Source organism: Miniopterus natalensis, chromosome 13 (genome assembly GCF_054644295.1).
Source record: "Miniopterus natalensis isolate mMinNat1 chromosome 13, mMinNat1.hap1, whole genome shotgun sequence".
NCBI lineage: Eukaryota > Metazoa > Chordata > Mammalia > Chiroptera > Miniopteridae > Miniopterus > Miniopterus natalensis.
Genome location: NC_142093.1, coordinates 26,158,385 through 26,177,624, shown reverse-complemented (window position 1 = coordinate 26,177,624; position 19,240 = coordinate 26,158,385). Strand labels below are relative to the sequence as shown.

Here is a 19,240-nt window from a genome sequence, read left to right as displayed (position 1 = left end):
CAGGCTCAATGGGCCAAGAAGATACCTGGACCTTGCAGTGTCTCCCACATCAAACCTACAACCCTTCACTTCTTAAATTTCATGAAGTCTCACTCATCAGATTTTCACTTAGGCATATGAATCATTCTCCTGAACATTCAGTGGGTCTCCACAGGGAGGTTAAGGAAGGCGGTCAGAGTTCACACACCTTACTGTGCACTGGTTTATCAGATGGCTTCCCTTACCTGCAACCAGGGCACTAAAAAAAAAGGAGTGAATAATTTTACAGCATGAGCTATCCTAGGTGAACCTCTGGCATTAGTGTATTTTATATTATATAAAGCACAGCTATGGTGTAAAGCACCTAAAGAAAGAAAGCAGAGCGTTGGTGGGGGATGGGGTTGGGAGAGAAATGGGGGACATGCAGAGGAAGTAAAAAGAGAAGGGATTCCTTACACCTGTCAACTCATCTTACAAGTTTGGTTCACTTTAAAATTGTGCTTTGAGAAGAACTGTGGCCCCTAGTACAATGGTCTATTTCCAGCAGCTCAAAACATCTTCTTATGGATTGGGTGGATTATATTTTTAATGAAAGCTACAGCCTTATCTGATTAGACTGGAGTCTACTTTCTAAAATCTCTTCTAATTAAAGAATTTGCATTTTAAAATTCTATCAACATAAGTAATAAGAGCAAATATAAAGTATGCATGTATTATTGCCAATACATAGAATTATCTTAAAATTGGTACTGAAAAGCAATAAAAAAGTTACAAAGTAATGTTATACCATATTATGTTTGAAGAACTTTTGTTATACTTTCTTTTGAGACTCATGAAAATTAATCATTGCTAGCCACATTTCCCTTTCCCAGTTTCATTTTTACATGGAGTTGTCAATATATTGTTAAAATAAGGCCAAGTCAGCGCTGGCCCGTGTGGCTAAGTTGGTTGACCATGTCCCATGCATCGAGAGGTCACCAGTTTGATTCCTGTTAAGGCACATGCCCTGGTTGCAGGCTTGATCCAGATGTGCAGGAGGCAGCCAATAACGTTTCTCTCCCTCATCAATATCCCTCTCTCTCTCCCCCTCTCCCTTCTTCTCTCTAAAATCAAGAAATAGATATTTAAAAAAATAAAGCCAAGTCAAGAATACTATTCTGTATATGCTTACTAGATATCAAGTGATGCGGAGTTTCTTAAACTTGAATGCCTGTAAAATTACCTGGAGAAATTGCTGAAATACAGACTCTGACTCAGTAGGTCCCAAGTGAAATCTGCAGTTCTGTATTTCTAACAAGATCCCAGGTGATGCATATGTTGCTGGTCTGCAGACTAATACGAAATTAAAGAACCAGGTATTAATCACTACAAAGTAACCAAGATGCTGTCTCATCTCCTCTATCCCTGCTGCCACCTCTCTGTTCATCAACCTGGAGTGGCCTCTTTAAGCAAACACTATAGTCTTTGAAACATGAAGAACTGGAGCAACAGATATGGATGTCAGAGATTTTCAAGTGAGTCCTTGGAAGCCAGGTGATGTTTGAGGGATTTGAATGTCTGCGCACTCAGCAACAGCGCCTGGTGTGTCCAGCCTGGGGTACCTGCTGATGACTCTAAGGGAAGTTAAATTGTTAAAGGAAGTATCCCATCCACCCTCATCCTCACATTCATACTGGTTTTGCTTAGTGCTATAGCATTTAAAATGTTTTTTCTTGTGTGTAGTCTCATTTTTGCAATAGTCCTCTACTGTAAATGCAAGAATTATTATTTGCATTTTACAGATTCGCTAAAACTTAAAAAGCTTTGAGAAAGATCACATAATGATTTGGAGGGGCCAGCGCTGGGCTTAGTTCTTCTAATGGGGTCTGGGATTCTTTATGCAAAACCCAGTCCTAACCACCCTCCCACTCCAATCGTGGATCTGTAAAAAGAAATGGGTGAAAGCACTACGTATACATTACTTCCGCTAAAGCGCCTTTTGTTCAAAATGCAAAGCCCCCTTTCTTGGCCTGTCCAAGGAGGCAGATTTACTCTCTGAAAGAAGCCACTTCTAACGTCTCCCAGCAGGGGGCACTGTGGCATCAGAAATTCAGCTCTGCTTGCTGCAAGGTTTATGTGCCTCCCTCACCCCACTCTGTGTTCTCACTAGACCTTATTTGCATTTATTAGACTGGCAGCTGATACTCATCATTGGAAACAGTTCTACGTACTTTATCGTTTCAGCAGAGTTTTGAAATACATTTTTAAAATATATATTTTTTTATTGATTTCATAGAGAGGGAGAGAGAAATAGAAACATCAATGATGAGAGAGTCCATGATGGGCTGCCTCCTGCACGTCCCCCACTAGGGATGGAGCCCACAACCTGGGCATGTGCCCTGACCGGGGATCGAACCCCCTGATCCCCTGGATCATAGGTTGATGCTCAACCACTGAGCGACGCCAGCTGGGCTAAATACATTTTTTTAGAGCTGTGGAAGATATTATGACTGATACAGCAAATATCAAGTCTCCCCTAAAAGTAGTTTCCCTAGTAGCTATACTTCTTTTTAATGAATAAGAGTAGTAAATTAGATTCTGAAAACAATTAAAGGCACCAAGGCTCTGTAACTTTGATCCCTTGTACCTGCAGCAAATGCCTGTTGTGCTTACTCTTCTTCTGCTACAGATAAATTTTATTTTCCAAACAGAGCAATAGATAGAAGAAAAACCATGCTTGTCTGAGTTTCTCTGGGTTATTTTCCACAGATCCAATCTGAGCAAAAGACTGCTGTTCTAGGCAGGTCCAAGGTTGAACAGCTTCTTGTGTCAAACCTACAGTTTACTCTCCTGGGATTCTTCCCCCTGTCTCACTCCCAAGTCAACAGGGCCAGAGAGTTACCTTCCTGGAAGCAAATAGCCTGAGCCAGTGTCTTCAGGAAAGGAAAACAGGCTGTGGCTGGTGTGCATGGTTTTTCTCAGCTTTGAATAAAGCAACAAGATGTTGAACTATCAGGAAGGGATGCTGAAGAAATCCCCCTGGTGCTTTCAAATGAGATTTTTTGTGTTTAAGGAAATCAGACGCCAACATAGGCTCCTGAGGAGAACGTGCTCACCCCACGGAGGTATGAGCATGGAGGAATTGCTCCACCCGCCCATGCCTTTGCCTTTTGTCTGCCATCAGACATAACCAGCTGAGTAGCTGTCAGGCAGGGAGCCGGCTGCCTCTCATCTAGTCCAATGTCCCATTGGGTCACCATGCGTCTGTCATGCTGCGGAAGGAGCGGGACAGTCAAACTTTCTGAGCTGCAAAGAATCTTAGAGATTTTTGTTTTATATGCCACTCAAGCCACACTCAGCCCCCGGACCCGCCTGCAGTGAAGAAGTTGTCACATCTTTTGCCAAAGGACACAGATCTTGTTCCAGACAGAAGCTAGACCATCATTTTATGACTCTCCTGAGGTTAGTCTTTCTCTTCAGCAGTGATTTTTCAAACCACTATCAATATAAATATTGGATTCAAACATAAACACTAAGTAAAATTTTACTTTCTATCTTAAAAAAAAAGATTAAAAACCATTCCCACTTTAGCAGCCTAAAACTCACTAGTATAAACATTTTACCAAATTTAATGTGAACTTTAGTTATTTATTTAAGCCTTACCAGTGTTTTGCTGTTCATATGTTCATGACAACAAGAAATCAAAGCATCTTTAATTATGTGTCATTTTATAACATTTATATTAGTAATCAGGTTACTGACTGCCCTCCATCCTGTTTTCACTCAGGGCTGTAAACAATTAAAGGAATTAAGCCATTTAAAGAAATAAAAAGAGGGGAAGACAGTATTGATAAAACATATATGTATATATACACATATATGTCTGTGTATGTGTATATATATGCGTGTGTGTGTGTGTAGTCTTTGGTTGTGCCTGTTGTGGTATGTGTTCTGTCTCTGTGACATGCAAAAAGTCACATATTCCTGGAATACAGGCAACATGTGCGTGTAAAGAGAATCACATTGCAGGCTTCTCTGTGACTTTTCCTAGCATGTTAATGTTTTACCCAGCAAGTAGCCGTAGTTACATACAAAACAGACAAAGCCAACTAGCAGTGAAGAGCCGAGTGCAGTTGCCCATTCAACTCATGTTCTCTTGGGGTGCAGTTAGGTCCTTCGCTCTGGTCTACAAGTGTTAGTTGTATTGTTCTCCTTGATGTCTGTGCATTTTGCTCATGTCTCTATAACAGGATCCTCAAATCTTTCACAGACCCCAGTCCATCAAGCAACATCCACTTTTTAATTTTAACTAAAATATCTATTCTTAGGACGTTTATTTATTAAAAGTGAAATGTCTATCAGTGATAGTATTTTTTATTAGGATTATTATTACTTTTGCAAGTGGTCTGGGTACACATTTGCGTAGATTTGGAGTAGTGTAAGTTTTTGCAGGATACAAGACTTTTCAAGAATACCTGAGTAACCAATTTGGACATCATGACTTAGTTGTGAGAGCCACATGAGCCTGCTAACTGAACCCTTGGCTAGGCAAGCCTGGCTCCCAGGCACATTAGTGACAGATGCACCAGTGGAGCAGAGCCCTTGAAGAAGCAGAGGGACCTCTGTGCCCTGCTAGAAGCTCTCTTCAGAGGAAGGAACATGGAACTGACTGCAGCATGCCCAATTAGTGTTGCCACATTCACCAACCGGGGCATAGAGAGAGGCCAAGTCGACAAAGCAAAATCCTTCATCATGGAATAGGTGAATATGTGAATATGCAATAGGAAAAGTGAATTCTCTAACATAATTGGAAAACATACTAGAAAATTTAGAGGATATTGAACAAAACATGGACAAATAAAATACAAATAACCCTTTCTCCCATTCATGCTTAATAATTGAATATATTTCTTTCCAGACCTTTTCCTGTGTCAACCTGGTTTTATGCAAGACAGGAGCAGCCTTTCTGTCTATTGTGTGTTTCATTTTAAATCCTCACCCGAGGATATTTTTTCCATTGCTTTTCAGAGAGTGGAAGGGAAAGAGAGAGAAACATTGATGTGAAAGGGACACAGTGGTTGGTTGCTTTCCGCACGCTCCCTGGACTCCAGGGGAGGGGATCGAGCCTGCAAACGAGGTATGTGTCCTTGACCAGAATCGAACCTGAGACCCTTCAGTCCTTAGGCCCACACTCTACCCACTGAGCCAAACCAGCTAAGGCCTTCCTGTCTATTCTTACATTTGCATGTAGTAGTCATTTAAAAAATTAACTACGGTCCTCTAAGTACTCAACTTTTAAAATCTAGGTGAAAAACATAAAAACAGAGAGAGAGAGCAGAATACTCAAGCTTATTCTCCGTTTGAGTTGCGCTTTTTAAAATCCATTATGGCCTCAATTCAGTCCTGAAAATAGTCATGTACATATTTGCCCAGACACGTTATAATTTATTCCAACTGAGTAGAAAAGAAAGTTTATTTCATGTATGTGTTTGTACACCCACTCTCCCACCTCCTACCAGCAATAAGAGAAAAGATGGGCTGGAACTCGGGGTGTCTCTCAGCCCTACCATTAGGCTGATAATTGAATAGCATATTACTGTTACACCTCCAAGCCAGATGTAGTGGAATTGTAGAAATTACAATAGAAAACATATGGGAAAGCCACCTATTTAGGAAACAAGTACATTTCTGAACCAGCCAGATGATAAATAAATCCTGTCCAAAGGCAATGCCCATCCTTCTCAGTGACCACACTTCTGCTAATGGCAGTGTCTCTGGGACTTCTCTGTACAGGGAAATGACTGTGTGCATGTTAATTAGAAGGGACTCCTTCCCAGGTTAATCCACTGCAATGAGTTATATACATTTTCACAATGTATGCTTGAGGTCTCATGTCCATCCGACATGAGATACACGAGTATATGTGTTGTCCAGGATTTATTTTTTTCTTATAGATTAACATAGTAAGTCCCTTGGGTGTACTTTCATTTTTCTTTTTTAACTCAAATAGAATCTCAATGCTTGAATAACATTGCATTCAAAGAGTTCACATTCTTTAGTGACCTGACGTTAGCACAGTTACTGTCACGGGAGGAAGTAATCAGGGTGCTGAGATAATGGGTACAGTAGCCAGAGCGCTGGAGCACGGGCAGAAAAGTTCAAGTTCTGTGGTGTCAGAATCTATGAAGAAGGGTGACCTTAGTGGAAACGCAAAATAATGCAGATTTGCTAAACAGTTCTGTGTGTACTAGGAGTTATTGGGGGAAATGTAGCCAATAAATCAATCCCATTAATAGGAGAAAAGCGAACTAAGAGTCTGTGGACTTGAGAAAGGTCGGAGCCTCCTCCTGTGTCGTCACCAAGTCTTGCTTGTGTGTCAAGCGATGTTAAAACTAAGGAGATGGTCACGGTTTTTGCAGCATTCTTCTCTGTCGATGGTAAACAATTAAGAATACCCTCGTGTTATTTGCAGAATTATGATACCGTTTTGAGTGCGTGAAAACTATATTTTTAGAACACTGCAGGGTTTGGTTGGTTTGCAATTTTACTATTTTGTTGATTGATTGCAATTACAATGTGTGTTTTTTTAACACCTTTTATGACTAAATATTTCTGTTACTGTAGAGGAATATGGAACACGTTCCTGTATATGAGTATAGTTTGGCTCAATAACAGCAACAAAACTAGTGAAGACTTTTTAAAGAAAAATAAATAAATTTCTTCTAGCTCTGCCACTCTAAACATAACTGGTTTCCTCTGAAACTACCCTTTTTACTGAAAATAGCCAGAAAGCAACTGTGAATAAAGGACTCTGGATAAATTCTTAAATCAAATATTGTTGAAAATCTCCGATTTACAGAACAGGAGAATTAGGTGCGTGTGTCCTGGTCAAGAAGTGGCCAGTGAACCTCACATGTACTTTATGGATGCAATAGCAGGACTAGCACTGCTCGGTCACTGTTAGGAATAAGCCGTCACATAGGCAAGCGGCATCCATAGCCCATAGTGACACTCAGTAAATACTCGTTACCCTACTGATAACTGCTTACACTTTATCACAACAACCAGAGGCCCCCAGAAGGGTGGTCTCTACATAGGTGAAGGCCAATAAATCCGCATTGTTTGTGTCTGTCCTGAAGCAAAAAAGACACTGGGCACAAGGAAAGTGAGACCGAGGGCACTTTAGTAGTTGATTCCCTCTGGCTCGTGTTCTTGTGTCATTTGAGGTGCTAACTACACAATGCTGAAAGCAAACCTTCCCATGGATGCTGTCATCAGACCAGAATGACACAAAGTAGAGTCAGCCCTTGTGGTCTGTCCTCAGAGAGCCAGAGCAGGCATGAGGTGTGGAGTAGGGCCCTTGCAGTGTCCCCTGCAGACCTGTGACCACTTCCAGGAGAGGATCAGGACTGGAACTTGCTACGCCTCAAAGGAATCGCATGATAGATTCAGCGTCTTCCCTTTTTAAACACGCCCTACAAGTGGCCACAGCCCTCAGCAACTTTGACCTCAAGTTCCAAACTTGAGACTGAAATATGCCTCTTCTATATAAACCTGTTCAGAAACCTGCTCTGGAAAATGTGAAGAATAATTAAATATAGGTTCTTAGCTGTTTTACTTAATAGAGTATCTCACAGTTTCTAAGCATACATTTGCTTTGTAGTAAGAGTGTAGATGGAGTCATATTTGTTTGCTACGTGTGGATGTTTGAAAGTGTAGCCTTAATACCATGTGGGTCACAAGTTTTGATTCATATATGTATCATTACACAGAGTAGGGTTAGGCAAAGAATCTCTAGTGAGTTAAATTGATAATAATGAAGTTTAAATAAAGAGGAATTTATTATTTAAAGCAAGAATTATAGTACTGGAGCCCTGGCTGGTGTGGCTCTGTTGGTTGAGCGTAGTCCCATGCACCAAGAAGTCGCTGGTTTGACTCCTGATCAGGGCACATGCCTTGGTTGTGGGTTCGATCTCTGGTAGGGAGTGTGCGAGAGGCAGTGGATCAATGTTTCTCTCTCTCTTCCTCTTCTTCTAAAATCAGTAAAAAACATATTTTTAAAAAATGAGTTATAGTACTTGGAAACCACTTCTGCTATCAATGCCCAAGATGCTTTGATAAAAAAGTATCTCCCTCCTTAACTTTGGCAAGGTCACCTACCTACATGCGTTCACACTCAGGGTGTTTGCTGTTTGCATCACTCTCAGGTGTTGGGCAGCGGCCAGATTTCTCATTAGGATATTGAATTAGAATTCTCAGTCAATTCTATTAAGCACTAATTTTAGTTTATGAACACTAAATTTTAGAAATTCAATAACTATTTAAAAGATTACTGGGAAGAACACTATGGGCGTAAGTAAATGCCCTTCTCCATTTTTAATTCCTAAGGAACTAGCAGAGTACTCGCATATTTGGGTTGGTTGAGACTTTAGGGTCTCCAGGGGTGTCCTTGAAGCTTGCTAGTGGGGGTGAACTCTACACTGGAACCACCGTAGATTAGACCTAGCCATCAGGAAGGCAAGGGGTCAAGTTCCTCTTTAACAGCTATCTGAATTAAGACAAGTTCTCTAATTACTCTCAGTTTCTCATCTCTAAAATAGGACCCTTGTACCTCCTGGTGCTCTCACAAGGAATTTAAATAGCACAATTCCTCTAAAGCTTTTAGCACATTGACGGATATAAGTTGTTCTATAGACTTTTGCTATTGTGTCAGTTTATCTTGCATAGATTTCAGCAGAGAACCATGAAAGTGGTGGTTGTGTGTTTAATTGAGATGGATGAAATTGGACTATATTTTAAAACTGGCAAACATACAAAGGCCTGATCTGTTTTTTCTCAGAGCTGATACATATGTTAGGAGCCATTTCCATATCAGAGGTGGCCAGACACGGGACCAGATGAAGTTACTCAGAAAAGGAGTTTAGGTGAGGGAGAGGAACGAAAGCTGAGTGCTGTGGTATTTAGAGGTCATAAAAGAACAGAATCTAGCAAAGGAGACAGAATAAATGGTTGGCAAGGTAGGAAAAATGGAATTGGCCTGTGGCATTCTGGAAGCCAAGGAAATAAACTGTTTCAAGGGGAAAAAAATCTACTATGTTAAATATTTTATGGAGGTAGAGAAACAGTCTTCCAATGACAAATCCAAGGAAATGGCCTCATGCAGACGACAAAAAGGCTTCTCTCTTGAGATGACACTTGTTGATTTTTAAATGTCTCAGGTTTACTTGCCACCTGTGAATTGTCTAGCATAATTCTCTCCTTCCTTTTCTTTTTTTCCGGGAAATTGTATGTGTCAGCAGCAAGTGAGCAGTAGTTTTGTCGGATCCCCACGTGGAGAGAAAGACAGAAAGAAATAGTAGACTAAGCCTATTTTTCAAGTCTGTCTGTTCCCACTAAAGGAACACCCCCATGTAGCAAACCTACAGAGAATGAAATACCAGGAAAAAAGAAGTTGTTATGAAGAAAGTGAGAAACAATGCGTTTTTTTCTCCCAAGCTTTTACAAAATTCAAAAGGAGAAAAGATCTATTTGGGAACAACTTACTTTCTCTCTATTTCTCTCTTTTCTTTTTTTTTGGTAAATTCATTCTACCTATTTTTCAAAGCCAAGATATCTTTACTCCCTTAAATTAACAGGCAATTTTCTACTTTGCCTCTTTTGAAAATAGCTCACTATCCTCTAATCCATTTCCCCGGAATATTCTGTGAAACTTCTACTTGCGGTGCCCCAGAGCTCAAATTCCAACAACAAAAAAATTAAATGACTAACAGGCTAGTTATCATTAGAAATACAATTTTGTCTAAAGAGGTTGCTCAGTTCTGAGAATAGCTGGCAATAAGTAAGAAAAAATGGAAGTAATGTATACAGTCTTGGAAGCTAAGGAAATAAAGTGTTTCAAAGGAAGAAATTATCTATGCAGATACTTCATCTGGGTAGAGAAACAGCTCTTGAATTACCTAGAAAATGATAATATTCACACAATAAAATGTCTTCTATCTTGAGATGTGGCCTACAATTTCACTATCATAGTTCTTTCCTTATTTCTTTTTTCCTAGGAATACTGTAATTTCTTCCAAATTTTAAAGAAATGGAGATTTTTAAGTTACATCTGCTGATTTTTAAATTTGGTCACTTTCTTTTAAAACATTGCTTTAGCCAAACCTTCAGGTTTATAGGTCCAATCTAACTTTAGGGGCTACCTATTTGAAATTCTTGTTTGTTTTCTTACGCTCATTCATTTATAAAACATATATTTATTGATCAAGTATCAACAAGGACCAATATAAAAAATATGACTCCCACTATTAACTTTCTCTTTTGTCATAAATTTTATTTGTATAAATTTGTTTCCCCCCTAATGACCACATTATTCTGTTCTGACAGTATATCTCAAAAATTAGTACTGATTTATAATATTTCAGATTTAGATGTCTTTTTTAATAATCAATTTTTATTTTGCCTTATTGCAATCTAGCTGACCTCATCATGACTTCAGTGAATCGACATTTCCATTTCTCTTCCATCATCCTATCATCTGGCGATCCCTTTCAGAGGCAGTGCTGGCAAAACACTAGTAAAATGCAATATATCAATGGTGGCGTTCTGTAAATAATCTAAAGCTAGTCAACCCTCTATCTAGCAGGTAATGACAAAGGGGGGGTGGCTGTCGAGGCTAGAGATAGAGCAAAGCAATCATTTAAAAAGCTTACCTTAGAAAGTATTTGCAATGTAATTTTCTCTTTAGGATATTTTCGCTGTTTCTGGCACTATTAATTAGGTGTGACTTAGTAATTTATCACTAGTGATCATATAAACGTATGTGATCAAATCATTTAAAAAATGCACGATTGGCTTTGTCAGTGATGAACGGATCATAATTCAAGAAAGAGACACCTCAACAATTATCATAGATGGCAACTGTTTGATGAATTGATAAGCAAGTTTCATAATCTGCCTCATTAAGCAGGAACAGAAATTAATCTGCAGAGATGTTTACAAGTGAAAAGCATCAATTGCTCATCAGATTTTTTTAATTGCCAAAAAAATATATTATTAAATGAGTCTCTTTCCGTGTCCCTTTCTGAACTGTACAGACCACATGCCTGCAGCGAAGAAAAAAAGGTGTAATCGAGGAACTGCTTTCAGTTGTTTTTTATTCCGCCCTCAGCTGTTCGTTGCTGCCTGACCGTTTTCAGTTTCATCCTTCTGTGTAAATCAGAGCTTAGTAACCAGCAGAGAGCCTCAGATCTGGGATTAAGGCTCATTGATCCATTTGGTAAAAGCCAGCTTGTCTTATTAGTATGTTGGAACTTAACCTAGACTAGGAGCCCTTGCCAGAAAGTTCTATCCTAACAAGAACCAACACTGTCCCTGTATTCCTAAATCTTTAATGCCACGTATTGGATTTTTAAAATAAATGATAGACTTGTAGATAAGAATATTTAAAGGAGATTGTCATTATATTTGAAATAAAGTAACAATGTGAAACACAAGGATTCTCTTCTCAAGTGAATGGGGTTGTTTTTAAAGCATATAGTTAGAGTTAGTCACTAAATTATGATATTCCTATTAAAATTTTCTTCTGTGAAGTTTATTTTTAAGCCTTCCTTCCCACTCTGTATTAATGGTTAGTCAACCCAGAGACCTTCTTCTGCATTCCAGGATTTTATCTGTCTTATAAATTACTTATCTCTTTCTGTTAACTTTTCCTACTCTTTCTTTGTGCAAACTTACCTCCCTGATACATGTGTCGATTTTTCTCAGTATTTCCCCACCCCACCTCACCCCCAAGGTTTTATAACTGCTGCTCTTGCTCTCTGAGTAATACTTGAGGGGCCAAAAGTCAACAACGTTGTTCCAGAAGTTAAAGATGACACACATTTTAAGGGAAAATCCAGAGTGTGTTAGAGCAAATGGCATCAACTGTGCACTTCATCAGCTTATTCTTAAAACTCCTGGTCATCTGGGTAGTTAAGTACTAATATGGCTTTACAGGGACTCTTGCCACCAACTTTTGAAGTACTTTATGGTGCAGTAAGGACAGCATTGATTTTTTTAAATTAAATCAGTGTTTGAGCAGAACCAACCTGTGTGAACCAGTCACTCTCAGGAGTAAGAACAAATGTTCCCAAATTCACCAGGAAGTCTTCTCTCAAATGTATGAGTTATTGAGTAGATTTTAAAAGTTAAGAGAATTTACAAAAGAACCTGACTTTTATATTAACGATATTAAATGGAGTAGTAGAAAAGTCAAGGAGGGCTTTTCCTTATGAGGATTTCTCATATTTTCCATGTTCCCCATTATTTACTAGGTAAAATCCTTTCTAAAAGGCCACACCTATGACTTATTCACTTACAAAGGGTTTCTCTAATAAATACAGGAAAACTCATGCTTCTTATCTCTGCCTTGGTTTGGCCATTTTTAAGGAAAGAATGTATACTTACAACATAATTTGATAGTCTATACAGCCAACACTACCATGTAGAGATAAAAAAGGTTATAGATGTCAACTAGTTGTAAGGGGTAGACATTTAATTGTCTAACATGGTACACGTGATTCTAAAGATGAGTTTGACATAAAAATTGGAATTTGTCAATTTAACCTTTTCAAGAAAAATAACCAGATACCATATTACCAACCATAATCAACAAAGCAGTGTTTAACGTTCCATTTGAATATAAGGTCCTGCCCTGGGGTTGCGTTATTTCAACAACTTTTCAATAATATGCATGGAACATATACTGAGTGCCAGTTACTCTCCAAGTAGTACCTGGAAGACATTGGCAATGGAGGCAGACAAGCCACTTGCTTGTTGAAATTAGAGAGGGAAGATGGACATTGACAACATGAGTCAGCAATTTATTAATTTGAATTTGTGGAAGATGCTTCACAGAAAGAGAAGAAAATTATAGCGTAACCTGTCCTAGCCAGGGAAGTTAAAAAATCTCTGAGAAGGTGACATTGGATCTGAAATGTAAATAACCGTTGGAAATAGCTAGAAGAGGGGGAAAGAAATGGCCAATATTACAAATTTATACCTTTGGTGCAATCAAGAGATCTACGTAATAGATCAGTGAGGTGTTCAAATATTGTTGATACCAAGAAATCTAACTTTATTGTTTATGATGCTAAATAGTTTGTATTCTGGTGGACATTGTCTCAGAACTTATTTCCCAATTACTCTCTCTAACTGTAAACCATGTAAGAATTCTCATTGGGATGAATGATGTTCATATTTTATTTCTTATTTTAAGGATGAAATTAATGAAGAGCACTGGCACTAGATGTATGCAGGTACATCTATCACTAGGATATCTGGTTAGTTCATTCAAGACTTCCATAGCCCTTATCATCTTCCTTACAACGTCAAATAACTGAATGCATATGCCCCTCATTAAGCTGGTCAGATATTGTGCTCTTCCTAGACATACTCTTAAAGCCACAGTGATATGTTTTCTTTGTTTAATGTGATGGCTCCATAAGTAACCAGGCCATCGATAAACTCCTCAAAGGTAGCACGCATTTTTTTTTTTCCTGTTGTAACAATGAAGTCTAGTACCTACCCTTCAGTGAGTGAGAAACATATTCAGTAAAAGGGTGTCAAATAAATGGTTGACTAAAAGAATGACTGAAAAGTACCTTTGAAAAATGATAAAGGAAGAATGCCCTGCTGTTCCCAGATAATCAGGATTGTTTTTAACAAATCCCTTGAATTTCAATATAATTGAATGGAATCGAAGGGGCATAAAATTATAATTCCAAAGCAACAGCACTCCTCCGAGAATGCCCTTCTGTCAGAAGCCAGATTTTGGAGTTGCTGCCAACTCCCTGATGGGGAATATTTCTGGAAGATGTTTTCATTGTCAGGGTACAGGAAAACCAAACCCTGCTTTGTATATAGGGCAATAAAGATAAAATATAGCATTTGGATGTGCCCCAAGTAGCTACGATAGAGCCAATACACACACACACCAGGTTCTGAGCAGTCACAGAGCTGAGGCAGGTCCTCCACAGAATGATGACCTCTGCAAGGTCATCAAAGAGATTAAAGTTAGGGCTGTGTTTGATGGTAATTACAAGCAATCACAAATATAAATGCATCACAGTTAATGTATGAGTCTGAGTAAGTTCATAACAGTCCTGTGCAACTGAAATGACAATTCTAGTACATTTTCAAATTCATAATAAGTCCATTTTACTTCACTGTATTATGAGTGGTCTAATTGAAAATCATGTCCCCCCAAAAATGTAGTCTTTCCACCTGTCATGGTCAGGTCTTCTCCAGAATATTTTACTCAGCATGGACCTTTAATCTGTATGGGTTGAAAGCAGCAAAAGGCTGCAAGAAGATAAAACTATGGACTGATCTTGTGTTTAGCTATTTTAAGATCAATTGGAAATTTTAATTGCAATTAATTATCCAATCATCTTTAGATTTTACTTTTTTGGGACTTGTGTTGCATTACCAAGGACTCTAGTGGATTTGATATTTATTGTCCACAGCTAGTGTTTTGTAAAAGGTTCTGAAATAAAGGTATTCATTTCTTAATTCAGAGTCTCCTTGGAGTTCATAATGGTGCTGATTGTTTTAAAAGTAATGGAGTGCTTAAAAATATCTTGAAAATTAACAAGACCTGGTTTTTATTTTTTAATTTTTTTTTGAAAATGCCATTAAGAGCAATCACAGATTCCCTGAAGAGAGGATTCATAAGACCATGTACTTCAACTATCAGTTATTTCTTCATGCTGTTCCTGTAATTTTAGCCTTTAGCACAACTAACTGAATTGAGCCGAAGTTGGCATTCATTTCTCTTACCTTAGCAGATGTTCTCTACGTAGGTCTGAGTGAACAGAAAATGCAAAGGTTAAAAAAATTATATATTTTTAAAGGACAGCATGTTACTATGTTGGTAAGGAGACATAATTAAACTAGCTGCTATTAGGTCTGTTCACCCTCATTCTAAATGGTTGGGGCCTGAGGGCATTAGGAATAGTACCCCTGTGAGGGAAAAAAAATTAAATTGATACCAAGTAATTAGAAATGGATTTTCTTTTTCATATAAAATTGCTTTATTACCTCTTCTAAGGTTATCCCCCCAAAATCCATTATAATTGTTACAAATGGGATATATTTTAAAATATGTGAGGAATGTCAAGCAGATCACCTTAGCTCTGTTGGGGAAGTAAAAAAAAATTCCTGCCCTCTTAAGTTCCTCTGGTTGGTCTAAGAATTAAATTGACATGGGACAGATTAACTGGACAAGACAACCAATTTAATTATGTAACTCAGGAATCCACATAACAATGAGAGATTCCAACATCAGGCAAAATGAGGCTTAATTTGCCATTTTGAGCTAAGGGGAAAAAAGGGTAGGAGTCTGGGACTTGAAAGAGAAGAAAGACAATTCATAGGAAGAATGAAAAAATGTATTTGTTTGGTAAACAGCTGTTTTCTGGGCCACACAGAAATAATGGAACACAGAGAGGACCTTGATCAAAGGGTCCTTGCTAGGTTTCTTCCTGTTTATAACACCTAGTTCATATTATACTATAGTTATTTATGGTGATATCTCCCTTCCAGGAGCAGTCCTTTACCTAAACTCTTTCAGGCATTTAGGGGAGAGTCAAAGGGTTTTACTAAGTCTTTTTTCTCTTAAAAATAATGAGCTTAGCTCTAGCCAGTTTGGCTCAGTGGTTGGAACGTAAGCCTGTAGACTGAAGGGTACTGGGTTAGATTCTGGCCAGGGGCACACACCTCAGTTGCAGGTTGGGGCACGTGCGGGAGGCAACCAACCTATGCGCCTCTCTCACATCGATGTTTCTCTCTCCCTTTCACTCTCTCTGAAAAGCACTGGAAAAATAATAATAATAATAATGAGCCTAAAATAATCCTCATACAAAAAAGTGGCAAACTTGGGAGGTGGAAAATTTTTGCTTTTCTATAGCTCCAAGTAATTTAGGAGTCTCCCCACTTCCTGCGCTATCTCATTTTTATTCCTTACATAAAGTCTGTTGTTTTATTAACACTGCTAGAAAGCAGTATATCCATAGATAAAGGCGGTATTACATAGAAAATATAAATGAGCATTGGATGAATCAGACCCTGTCTGACTGGACTGGCAGCTTGAGGCACCTGTAACTAACTATTCCCTTTACAAGGAGTAAACGTCTAGAAAGGACTTCTGGCATTTTCTACTATAAGTTAACGATAATGATTTCTCTCATGCAGGAACAGAAGTTACGAGGGAAGGAAAAATAATTTTTCTCTACCCTTCTAGGTAGGTTCTTGGCTGTGATACCCCTGTAATAACAAGACTGACAAGAGTAAAACAAACACAAGTTTAATAAGTTGTATATCTCCTGTATTCTTGGGAGATAGACAGGAGAGCTAAGTAACTCTGAATTGGCCCAAGCCACCACCTTAAATAACATCTCCAACTAAAAAACAAAAGACTGTGTGGGGTGGGGGTGGAGGTTAATTATGGGTGGCTACCAAGAACGGCACCCTAAACAAAGGTAAGATTGTCACACAGATTTAAGCCATTGCCTTCTCCATTGGTAAGAGTTTCTAGAGGTTCAGTCACCCTTACATATGGAGATTTAGAGACCTCATTACATCCGGAGATTTCTTCTTACAAAAGGTTAACTTCTCAGTTTTCAGATCTTTCCCTGTGCCTGCTCCTTCTTAAAAAGAATCAGTTTAAAATAATCCTTATGCCAGAGAGACATATTTTGCAGTGGCAAATTCTGCTCCCCTTCAACTTAATTGTACATGTAAAGCATCCAGTTTTTGCCCAGCCACTGGGAAGCATAACACTAAACAAAAACAGCTGAAACTGTAGGTCAGCGGCCTAAACACCTTGTGGCCGTAACACTGAAGTGGACAACATTCAAGACCACCACTAGAACCCAGGATTTCTCCTGCCTAGACCCGTGTTCTTCCCACTGCACTGATGCCAGTCCATTCTGGATATATGCCCGACTCAGGGAACAGTAATTGTCATTTCCATTTCATTGTGACTTGGAATCATAAATACTTGAAGTCACAAGGTAGTTCGGAGAACCAACTCTAATAGCCATCCAGTGCAGGGGTGGCTTCCCTGGCAGTTTGTCCCTACATATTGTTTGAATGGCTCAGTTTGGGGGAATTTCTTTATATACTTGCTTATCTTAACTTTATTCGTCTGTGATGTTAAGATGAACTTTATTCATCTGTGATGTTACCGCATGGTTTCTTTTTATCCTGGGTTTGCTGAAAAGAAACAATAGTTCAACTCTTCTGTAGGACTCATTAATTGAAAAAATATATATTTGTATGTACATAACCTACAATGAAACGTCAGCTTTCTTGCCGAACAAATCTTATGATTGTCTTACATTGAGGTCACCATTAATTAGTATTTCTAAGGTTTTTTTTAACTGTATTGCTGTTACGTGAAATTTCCGATATTTTGCATTTACAAATTTTATCTTTTGATTATTAAGTGCAGAACTTTATAATTTTATCTCTGTCAAATATGCTTATAGTGATCAGTTCTGATTAGCCAGTGTATCTTTTTTATGTGAATTTTGATTATGAAGGATTTTTTTAAAATAATATTTTTATCAAAGTAGTTGTGATTAAATAGAAATTGGAAAGTGTTGAAAGGTTTTATGTACAGATTTATCTATAGCCTGTAGTATGGTTATAGATATATATACACATGCTTATAAAGATATGTGTGTATATTAGATAATAATTTTAATGATCAAATATAACCAGTTTGTATTTTGATACCTTTTATATTACTTTTTCTTAATAAATATTTTGAGAAAATTTTTTTATACATATTTTTAATAAATAATTTTACTTTTTTTCCCTGAAGAACTTTATGAAATTGAATTCTCTTAAGATTACTTTTCAATTTGGAGGTTATTTTATAAATTTATGACCCATGCCTCCTGTTATTTTTATCAAAACCATTGATACAATTATTGAACAGTATGGGAATTATATGAAGGTTGGTCTTTGGCTTTCTAAGTAAGGCAGGGGGGAAAAGAGGTAACTCATGCAATGTGAGAAAGAGCTTGGAACATTTCCTAGAAAGAGAATAAGCTGTGTTAGAAATAAAAGTGGTGGTAAGGTACATCTCAGAAAAAGAAATAAGAAAATGGCATCTTGCCACTGCTGGTTTACCCGCTGACAATGCTGGTTTGAGGTGTAAGCCACAGGCCACCAACATTCCCTGGTAGCATGAATGCATGAGTTTCATTAGCTTAATGTAGGAAGCGCTGAGACTTCTGAGACTCGCTGCTTTCAAGTGCTTTCTGGCAGTACTGAATTAAGGAAGTCATTTGAGTAAGCTAAGTATGCTGTGGTCTACAGACTATTTGATTTATTGGGCTCTGACAAGAGAAGATTTACCACTGTCAAAGAGAAGTAAATTGTTAACTGTGTATACAAGAACAGTGTGCTGTTTCTAAAGTGCCCAAAGCAGTACAAATGTTGCTCTACTCCTACCTTGATGCACATAAGCAATAAAGAGTCCTTTCTTGAGCTTCAGCATAAAAACAAACCCATTTTGTTTGGAAAACTGGGGAAGAATTGAAGATTTTTATCCTCAGTGTGCCGTGGGGGTGTTTGGATTAAGTGTTTGCTGATTTGCATGTGAAAATAAATCAGTCTTTACATTTTAAAGCGTTAGGGGAGTTCTTGCAATGATGGGGAGACTGACCATGAAACTAGATGGTTTCTCTAAACAAATGGAATTTGAGGAATTTTTATTGGTTTTTGAATAAAGGGAGTAGCTCAAAACACAGTGATGGGAATGCCGTTTCAAGATGAAGGGAAGAAGTTGCTAAGAGCTGAGTGGGTGAATCCATAACAAGGGGTAGCTGGGCCAGACCTAGGGGGAACCAAGGGAAACAGGCCCTTCTGTGTAGATAGAGAAAAAGACAGACATAGGACGGAGTTGTGTGTGGCTCTAAAAATAATAGCTTTTGAAAGGTATTGGACAAAAAAGGCAGATAGTGTGGCGGTCACAGAATTAAAAATGTTAGCCAATAAGCAGCCATAGTGGAGTTTCCAGATTGGAGGTGGAATTGGGGTTTTTCTGTGAAAGATTGCTAATCTACAGACCTGAAGAATTCGGTAGAAAAGGAGAGAACCAGCAACTTAAACAGATCTGTGAGCCATATATTATGGAGAGAATTTTTTTTTTTAAGCCACCATAATTTTACTATGAGTCAATAGGAAGAAAAACATCTACTAGCTAATTTCTTTTAAAAAGCTTTATCTCACT

General features: G+C 38.2%; 1 protein-coding gene across 9 annotated transcripts in view; it reads left to right on the top strand.

The window, feature by feature from the left end:
• The window catches only part of NRXN1 (neurexin 1), a 916,310-nt gene that overhangs the window by 527,114 nt on the left and 369,956 nt on the right, over window positions 1-19,240 (top strand). The window lies entirely within an intron of this gene.